The 10,509-nt window shown below is 43.5% G+C and overlaps 1 long non-coding RNA gene across 2 annotated transcripts; it reads left to right on the forward strand.

Annotated features, from left to right (window-relative positions):
* Positions 1–5,807: 5,807 nt before the first annotated feature.
* On the forward strand, positions 5,808–9,940 carry LOC109768012 (uncharacterized). 2 transcript variants are annotated; one of them, XR_012181098.1, is made up of 8 exons: positions 5,808–6,067; positions 6,814–6,898; positions 6,983–7,037; positions 7,593–7,677; positions 7,762–7,816; positions 8,748–8,797; positions 9,041–9,124; positions 9,264–9,940. It is a non-coding gene; the product is annotated as an uncharacterized lncRNA (long non-coding RNA). The 2 variants fall into 2 exon arrangements; XR_012181099.1 differs by lacking the exon at positions 9,041–9,124 and having other exon boundaries at positions 9,264–9,527.
* The last annotated feature ends 569 nt before the right edge of the window (positions 9,941–10,509 follow it).

A 10,509-nucleotide genomic window follows, 5' to 3' on the forward strand; every position in this document is an offset into this window, starting at 1 on the left:
AAAACAGTTCTGCACACAACGCTGGTAAGTCGCCTGGGAACTCTTGAGCCCAAAAGGCATAGATACATAGCAGAAAGCTCCAAAAGGCGTGATGAAAGCCGTCTTCTCTTGGTATTTAACTGCCATCTTGATACGATGATATCCAGAATAAGCATCCAGGAAACACAAATGCTCACAACCCGCCGTAGCATCTATGATCCGATCAATACGGGGAAGAGCAAAAGGATCAACTGGACAAGCCTTATTAAGGTCTATGTAATCCACACACATACGCCAAGTGCTGTTTTTCTTAAGTACCAGCATCGGGTTAGCCAACCACTCAGGGTGAAAAACTTCAACGATGAACCCAGCCGCTAAGAGCCGGGCCACCTCCTCTCCGATAGCCTTACGTCTTTCTTCATTGAAACGACGAAGTAATTTCTTGACCGGCTTAAACTCAGGACCAATGTTAAGAGTGTGCTTAGTGAGTTCTCTCGGTACACCTGGCATGTTTGAAGGCTTCCATGCAAAGATGTCCCGGTTCTCAGGGATGAACTCGATGAGCGCGCTTTCCTATTTCGGATCCATATTAGCACCAATAGTGAACTGCTTGGATGAGTCACCAGGGATGAAGTCAACCTGTTTGGTGTCATCTGCCGACTTAAACTTCAACAAAGGGTCATGCTCTGTGGTTGGTTTCTTCAAGGGGGTCATATCCGCCGGGTCAACATTATCTTTATAGAACTTCAGCTCCTCCGTTGCACAAGCAGACTCAGCGTAGGCAGCATCGCCCTCTTCACATTCCAAAGCTATCTTTTTGTCACCATGCATCGTGATGGTACCCTTGCGACCCGGCATCTTAAGCTGCAAATACACATAACAAGGCCGTGCCAAAAACTTGGCATAAGCCGGCCCTCCAAACAGAGCATGATAAGGACTTTTAATCTTGACCACTTCAAAATTCAATGTCTCAGCTCGATAATCGTGCTCATTGCCAAAAGCCACTTACAAAGGTATCTTACCCACTGGGTACGCTGACTTACCTGGCACCACTCCATGAAAGACTGTGGAGGACAGCTTAAGGTCTTTGGCAGTCAAATTCATACGGCGTTAATTATCATAATAAAGAATATTGATACTACTGCCTCCATCCATAAGCACCTTAGTGAACTTGTACCCTCCAACCCGAGGGGCCACCACCAAAGCCAGCTGACTCGGATTGTCAACCCGGGGCAGGTGATCCTCACGGCTGCATTGGCTTCTCTGACCATCGTAAGTATCGAGGTATGGTCGGCTCAACTGCACTTACTGCTCGTTTATGAACCTTCTGATCTCGCTTGCATAGGCTGGTAGTGAAAATATGATATTGGCCGCTATTAAGCTGCTTTGGATTACTCTGATACCCTGACTGTTGTTGCTGATTGCCTTGAATAGTCTGCTAGTTAAAACTGCCTTGATTGCCCTGACCTTGAAATCCAGAACTTGAGCCACCGCCTCCAAAGCCAGGCCTGTGCGAGCCGGATCCTGACCCACCGTGCGGACCATTGTTGTTATGATGATCCTCATGAGAGCCGGGATTCTTATACTCCTTCATGATGAAAAAATCTTTCCACAAATGAGTCGACGACCTGTCTCCATAACTATGCTTTGGGCAAGGCTGGTTCAGCATCGCCTCCAGGTTGAACTTTGGCCCGCCTGCTCAAAATTGTGGTTTTCCCTTTCGGCGCTGACCGCTATTCTGTGCATTGGTATTGGCCCTGACCCGTCGTCGGGTTGTTTGTGCTTACCGTTACCACCCTGGTTATGCCCTGCTACATTTGGCCGCTGTCCTTTTCCATTGCCATTGTTCTTCCCCTTGGTGGACTTCTCTTCATCGGACCTCAGATCCTTAGTATTGTTAGAGTCGGCGTATTTGATGAGAGCCTCCATGAGCTCCCCCATGTCATTGCAATGACGTTTGAGCCGCCCCAGCTTCTGTTTGAGGGGAATGAATCGGCAATTTTTCTCCAAAATTATGACAACTGATCCAGCGTTGATGCTTTCCGACGAGTGGATAATGGCCGAGACCTGGCGAACCCATGGGCGGTTGACTCATCCTCATGCTGGATGCAAGTGTCTAGGTCGATAATTGACAGAGGCTTCTTACATGTGTCTTTGAAATTCTGAATAAAACGCGTCTTCAATTCAGTCCATGAGCTGATGGAATTAGGGGGGCAGTCCCTTTAACCAGGTGCGAGCCGGTCCATCCAACATCATGGTGAAATATTTGGCGCACAAAGCGTCATTAACATCCAATATCTACATGGCCAGCTCATAGCTCTCAATCCAAGCCTCCGGAGGTTGATCAGCTGTGTAATTGGGCAGCTTTCAAGGACCCTTAAAATCCTTCGGCAACCGCTCATTGTGAAGAGACGGTACTAAGCATGGCACACCCACTGTCCTGGAACTCATCCCGGCTTCTACATATGTCGAAGGGTTATGCTGAAGCTGTTGATGAACCGCCACCTGAGCCGCCAGCTCTGCCTCTTGACGTGCCCTAGCCCGATCCCTCAGGACCTAAGCACTGTTATCAATACGTGGCGGGTCATGCCCATGGGGCGGGTTACGGCGCCGATCATTGCTGGAAACCGCCAGCGGTTCAACACGCCGGCTGTAACTTCGACTGGGGCGTGGAGTCGAATGAATCCGCCCACGGCTATACAAATAAGCCGCCTGCTGAGCTACCGCAATCTGAAGAAGCTCTACAGCCTTCCGGGCTTCGACCGCCGCAGGAGACTCGCCTTGTACTGGAAGAGCTGCCAACCGCGACGCCATGGCAATCATGTTATCCAGAGGGTTAGAATAATGACCCGGTGGTGTTGGCACCTGCTGAGGCGGGGTTAAATTCAAACGAGGCAGGTCTGCAACACGCGGTTGAGCCGTCGCCTCGGCCACGGGTGCCTCGATAGCCCCGGGTCACCTCGGGCGGGTTACTTGGTCCTGCCCCAGGTGTATTGAAAAGATTCCTTGCATCAAACTCCAAAGGTAGACGACTCTCGTGCCTCCTGCGAAGAACAACATTTGATGCATTCTGATCCAAGCTTAACCGGAAAGTTTCTGCTTGAATCCGTTGTGAATCGGCGTCTAAGTGGGTTCGCTTTGTTGCCATCCTGGCATTCTCAGCACTAAGCTCCTCCTTGGCCTGAGCTATCTCATCCCACAGTTTCACAACATCCACCTTATGCCGTGCTTGAGTCGCCGGGGTTACCTCTGCGGCTAACAGAGTTTCCAAAGCATCCAAGAGCTCGGATAAGACCTGAGCCGACGGGCACATAAGGCCGCTTGCCCTGGCTGTCGCAGCAGCCGTTGAACCGGAAGTCATAGCCGCAGTAGTTGATGAGTTCAGCACCGGTTGTGTGCTGGCCATGAAGATCGCGACTCTGTTTGGTGGCTCATAGGGTTCTGGAATACTGTAGCCGTCGGAATAGCACCCAAGCCCGCCGTCTTGCAGTCGATAGATTGACCCGGTCTCACCGGTTGAGGACTCATCATCAGAGTAGATGGCTGTCTGTCCACCAGACATAGATCCTTCCTCAAGATCCGCACAATGAATAAAACCAAGAAAAGCGTGCTTCACGACGGTTTGAACCTTGGCGGGTCGTGCGCGTCGAGCCGTCTCGATGATGTCGATGAAGATGTCCGGCCCAGGCTCCGACTCGCTGATCTTGCCGATGAAGACGTGGATTCCGCCGAAGGGGACCCGATACCCATAGTCGATAGAATCGGCCTCGGGACCCCAGCTTGAATCGTCGATGTAGATCTTATCGCGGCTGCTCTTGGTCATCCGGCCTACCGCGTATCCCTTGATCCCTGAGAAGCTATATTTCAAGAAGTCGAAACCACCGTGCTCTGGCCCCACGGTGGGCGGCAACTGTCGTGGATTTGTCATGGCAGATGCCCTAATGAAAGGACTTATGTGTGGAGCCATCGCAACTAGGTTAGCTTGAAGGGGTTGAACGGGACAAAGGACACAAGGAGTTTACCTAGGTTCGGCCCTCTTCGTCGAGGTAAAAACCTACTCCTGCTTCTAGTTGTATTGCTTGAGTTTTGATTACAAGGGAGCGAATACGCTTGACCTAGTTCTCAATTGGTTGTTTCTTGAGTTAACCCGCCGCCGGGTGATAACCCACAAGTATAGGGGATCAATTGTAGCCTATTTCGATAAGTAAGAGTGTCGAACCCAACGAGGAGCTAAAGGTAGAACAAATATTCCCTCAAGTTCTATCGACCACCGATACAACTCTACGCACGCTTGACGTTCACTTTACCTAGAACAAGTATGAAACTAGAAATACTTTGTAGGTGTTGTTGGATAGGTTTGCAAGATAATAAAAGCGCGTAAATAAAAAGTAGGGGATGTTTAGATAAGGACACAATAAAGTAAATATAGCGAGTGTGGAAAAGTGGTGGTAGGAGTTGCAAAATTGTCCCTAAGCAATTGACTACTTTACTAGACCGATAGCAAGTTTTATGTGGGAGAGGCCACTGCTAGCATGTCATCCCTGACTTGGAATTCTATGCACTTATGATTGGAACTATTAGCAAGCATCCACAACTACTAACGTTCATTAAGGTAAAATCCAACCATAGCATTAAGATATACTGGTCCCCCTTCAATCCCGTATGCATCAATTTCTATGCTAGGTAGAAGCTTCTGTTACTCTTGCCCTCCAATACATAGTCCTATCAACATACAACTAACCCTATGGTGTGATCCACACGCGCGCTCATATGATGGGCACCAAAGGATAGCAACATAACCACAAGCGAATTAAATCAATCATAGCAATTCATCAACCACCGATAGGACAACGAAAATCTACTCAGACATCATAGGATGGCAACACATCATTGGATAATAATCTATCTATCTATCTATCTATATATATCTCTATATAGTGTTACTATTCATCACCCAGGATGCAGAATAAGTTATTCTTCACCCGAGGTAATCTTACGATCGCTTCCTAAATAAATTACGTTTAGAATATAAATAGTTACATGCATATTAATTCAACATGTAAAATTTGGTCTAAAAAAAGTTATAAGATCAAAAAAATCACATTTTATGTATGTTTTACAATATGTTTTTACATTTGTAATTTTATGTAACATAAAATATTTTTTACGGCGAGTACATATTTTCTTATGTTCTTTTTTATGTATGAAATAAGACAAAATTTACAAAACGTAAAAATACGGTGCATTGATGTCAAAATAGAGAGGGGGTGAAGAATAACTATTCCTCACCCAGGGTGACGAATAGCGCGACCCCCTCTCTCTCTAAATAAATTTCAGACTCCCTAGAAATTTTGAGACTCCCTAGAAATTACCACGTTAATTAGAAATTTTGAGCCGTTCAACTGGTGGGACCGAGTTATTACGGTGGAGATTAACCCATATATTTTTTGCTTAATCACGTGCTTAATTCGGCCAAAAAAAAGTGAAGGCCCACGTTCCTTTCATCATTGCTGTACAAAAAGAAGCCCAACAGACCTTTCATCACCGTTGTCTAAAAAAAAGACCTTCATCGGTTGCTAAAAAAAAGAAGCCCTCCTCCCGTATCCCTAACCTTGTGACGCCTACCATCGGCCGCCACTTCCCATGGATCGCGCCGGCTTCCCATGGATCATGCCGCCGCTCTGCTCACCAGCGTAGTCGTCACTGCCTATCCCAGCCATCGTCACTGCCCACCGCATCCAGCCGCTGTCGCATCTCACCGCCTCCACCGCCCCCATGAATCACCGCCTCCTCTGGATGCTTCCGGTCCCGTTGTGGTGACACGGCTGGTCAAGGGAACGCGGTGAGGCGGATTGTGTCCCGTTCGTTGATCTGCCCCATTTGCTGCTGCTCCTCTCCCATCGACCGTCACATCAACATTTACTGCGACACACGACGTTCTCCTCTTCTGCGGCGATGCTTATAAGCGACAATAACGGTGTCCTATTGTGGCCCAACACTCATCGGACCGCTGAGGCACGGAAGTGCCCGGAGAAGATCGCTCTCCGCTTAGCAAATTCCACCGTGTTCTGAATGGCTGCCCGACAAGGTGATTTTCTTCTCTGAATTTCTCTCATGAAACTTGGGTGGCATGGAGCGGGTGTGCTAGGTGGAGTGCCACTGGATTGTTGTGTTAGTGGGGAGAATCTGCTCTCCTGGAACTTGGGTTTGGCAATGAATTGTGCCAATACTACTATCCTTTGGCTTTGCAATGGTGATCTATGCAGTTCTGTTTTTCCAAATCATGGTGGTTTAGTTAGTTTGTTAACAGGTGCTTCAGTTAGGACTAATAATCGAGAGTGGTTGACTGGATTGAATTTCGCAAAGGACAATACAATTTTGTTATAATTGGTGATTTAGTTAGTTCGTAAAAAATAGTTCATAGGATCAACTGCTATTTAGCTTAGTACAGTATAGTTGTGTGGATTGTCGGTGATGAATAATGAGATTTCATGAATAATACCCAATGCATTGCTTACTGTTGTCCAGTGTACTACAGTTTAGTATGAAGAACTTGACCTTTGTTTGACAAGAAAATGTCTGTGCTAATTCCCACACGGACTGATTTTCTAGAACCAATTTAGGTTGTGATTATTAGTGCGTCTTCAAAGCTGCTTGACATAACATAACGTTTGATTTTTACTAATCTGAAATCGAGCCTAAGCAATGTTAAGTAGACCTTTGAATTCTTAATAAGGAAATTACACAATTTGTTTTGTGTGCCGCAGGATTAGTGTTGTTTGAAGATTTTTTTCTTCAAACCAATCAGGTTGACGATTTTAACTGTCGATGCAGACGCTCTGCCAGATGTTCATCATCAGCGCCAGTCATGGGTTCAGGCTCCTGTGGAATTCATGGCATCAACCATATGAACCTGCATGTATTTGATAGCTTGCTTGATCAGTTTTATGCCTTCCACTACAGCTATGGCTACTACGCAACTTCATTGAGATTTTTTCTATAGGACTTGGATTAATAATCCCCAACAATACGGTCACGCTTCTTATAATTACTTTCAGGTATAAATACATTTGTGATTTTCTGTATGTTGTACTACTAAACTGTGTGCTATGCCAAGCATGACATCTGCGCCTTTTCAGATATGCATGCATTTTTCAAGAGAATTTATCTAATATGTAGTATATAGAAAGGTACCTAAAATGTTAGCTTATATTGCCAACTCTTGAAAGTATACGTGCCTTTTACTTTTTTTGCAATGAACCATGGGATTTCATGAATAATACCCAATGCATTGCTTACTGTTGTCCAGTGTACTACAGTTTAGTATGAAGAACTTGACCTTTGTTTGACAAGAAAATATCGGCTAATTCCCACACGGACTGACTTTCGTGAACCAATTTAGGTTGTGATCATTAGTGCGTCTTCAAAGCTGCTTGACATAACATAACGTTTGATTTTTACTAATCTGAAATCAAGCCTAAGCAATGTTAAGTAGACCTTTGAATTCTTAATAAGGAAATTACACAATCTGTTCTGTGTGCCGTAGGATTAGTGTTGTTTGAAGACGTTTTTCTTCTTACCAATCAGGTTGATGATTTTAACTGTCGATGCAGACGCTGTGCCGGATGTTCATCATCGGCGCCAGTCATTGGTTCAGGCTCCTGTGGAACTCATAGCATCGACCATATGAACCTTCATGTATTTGATAGTTTGCTCGATCAGTTTTATGCCTTCCACTACAGCTAAGGCTGCTACGCAGCTTCATTGAGATTTTTTCTGTAGGACTTGGATTAATAATCTTCAACAATACGGTCATGCTTCTTATAATTACTTTCAGGTATAAATACATTTGTGATTTTCTGTATCTTGTACTACTAAACTGTGTGCTATACCAAGCATGACATCTGCGCCTTTTCAGATATGCATGGATTTTTCAAGAGAATTTATTTAATATGTAGTATATAGCTAGAAAGCTACCTAAATGTTAGCTTATATTGCCAACCCTTGAAAATATACGGACCTTTTACTTTTTTTGCCGTGAACCTAGGGAGCTTGGGACGGAGTAGGTGTCAATAGTTAGTATATACCAGAACATTTTTTTATGATTGCTAGAACAATATTTCTGCGATATTGTATATACTAACATAGTGACTGTGGAGTACTAATTCAAAGTATATACTATTGTACTGTATTTTGTCTATATACCATCTATATCAAAGTAGTACGTACACTGCTCTTTGTGCACGGCAGTATGTAGCATACAAAATTAAATCAAATGGGTATATAACATATACTTTGATAAAGTGAGTATATACTTTTTTTCTGGTGCAGTATATACAACATTTTTGTAAGGCAATATATAGTACTTTTTAAGTGAACCAGTATACTACTTTTTTTATTCAGTATATACATAATCTTTTAGTCGATATATACTACTCTTTTTGAGTAGGTATATACTACTATTCTTGATATATAAGGCAACCTGTAAATTCCACGCCGCGGCCATTGTCGACTAGATGGTGGTACCGTCGCATGGATCTACCAGTGCATGCCATGCCAACATTGTTTCTTATTACCACCGTTGTTGACGATATTGGTGGTGCCGTCACATGGATCAATCAGTGCACCCCATGCTGTCGCTTTGTCGACGAGATGGAAATGCCGTCTTATCCATCAATCAGTGCACCTACTTATTAACGTCGCATCGGCTTTGCACCTCGATCCAGATTACTTTCATGCAAAGCCTGTCATGTTTGCCTTTTGTGCAGGAATAGGCAAGCACAACAGAAGACCTGATCATAGACACTCATAGTCTGAGGTAAATACTCCTTCGACGCAAGCTGTCACATTGTTTTCTTTTATCTTGAAAACTGTAAATTTATTTAAAAAATTGTGGTAACAAATTTATTAAGTTATTACATGGGAGAGACCATCAACTAATAATAATATAAAACAAGGGTAGGCTAGGAAAAAGATACATCATTCTTAGAAAATTGTGCTAACAAAGTTGTTAAGTTATTACGTGGGAGAGACTCAACTAATAATATAAAAACAAGGGTAGGCAGTATTATCGGAAAGATTGGACGCTACTTCTTCCCCCAGGCCCGAAAGAGATCACGCTTCTCCACCGTCTCTTCCTCTCCTGGTTAGAAAACAACCTCAAGCAATTTTCCTTATTTGAAACTTTTTCGGCTGTGCTAAAGGAGCTTATACTAAAAACTGTTTTCCTCATCTGCACCGGGTTCATTTTCTTACAATATTTTGTTATATGTTTTTCCTTGCAGGTTTATCTTGAATACACAATAACTTTGGATTTGAGATCACTTTGTTTTGTATCATGTGCTTGGATAGTGTTGTGCTCTCCAGGGATGCAATCCCGGCTCTTCTCACATAGAACCTATGGATACCTCATGGAGATTTGTTGGAGCATAATCTTCTAATGTACAACCTATGTATACATATGGACATCGGAGGGAGCATAATTATGATCATCAAGCGAGCTTATAAAAACCTGCTGTCTAAACAGACTACAGCGGCATGAAGGAGGCTAATGTCAGTTGTCAACGTCGTCGCTGGTCAAGTTACTAATCAGTTTTTGTATCGACAAAACATGTCCAGGACCCTCTATGGGAGAGTTAACATCTTCAATGGCCTTCCCAATCTCCAGTTACGGCTGATGTTGTTGCTTGATATGCTGGTCCGCCACAATCTCCTCTTCAAGGAAGTTCCTTGCCAAGCTGCCATGTCCTGGCAGTTGTAGGTTAGAGAATTGACTTCTCATGAATTTTCTTCTAACCCTTTTTTCAGTCAGCAGATAGTGCAGATAGTTAGGCGGTGAAACACGTGACAATGAAGATCTTTGTCAACTACTAAAACATTGATGGTTTCTGTTATACTGTATATCTGAATAAACAATTTTGCGGGCATTTTTTTTGCAAAAGTAAAGGCATGTGAGAACTGCTAATGCTTGAGTGTCGTGGCTGCTGCACTTCTGATTTTCTGTCAATTGTGTGTGAGAACTACTAAATTGTAGATTAAATATATGGCAGAAAATTAGGTGGAGGGAGTAGTTTTTTTGTTTATGTTTTTTAATGGTTGTTGGTTCGGACAGCTACTACAACTTTATTATAAAGGATAATCTAGCAGAAAAGTTAATGGAAGATGGTGGTGCCATTACTCCAAATCTTTGTTTTATTCATGTTCTCCTCCAACTGTGTTGTCTATATCTTTTCTTTCACACCTATTATTTGTATAAAGTCTATACAATTAAATTATCTATAGTCTGTTTTTGCCTTTTTCCTCATCAACGAGTAATTTATGTAGTACCAGACTATTAAACTTCACTGCTAAATATAACGTGTTGGGAGGTGCTTCTTTCGGATGCATATATATAGTAAAAATCTGAAGCATGTATTTCCTTCCGCTATCAGGGAATTCAATTTCACATTGCTTATGGATCCTAAACTTATAGAGCAAGCTTTTGTGAAGCTTCTTTTTATGCTAATAGTACTACTTAATTTACCAAATATT

Source organism: Aegilops tauschii, chromosome 1 (assembly GCF_002575655.3).
Source record: "Aegilops tauschii subsp. strangulata cultivar AL8/78 chromosome 1, Aet v6.0, whole genome shotgun sequence".
NCBI classification, from domain to species: Eukaryota; Viridiplantae; Streptophyta; class Magnoliopsida; order Poales; family Poaceae; genus Aegilops; species Aegilops tauschii.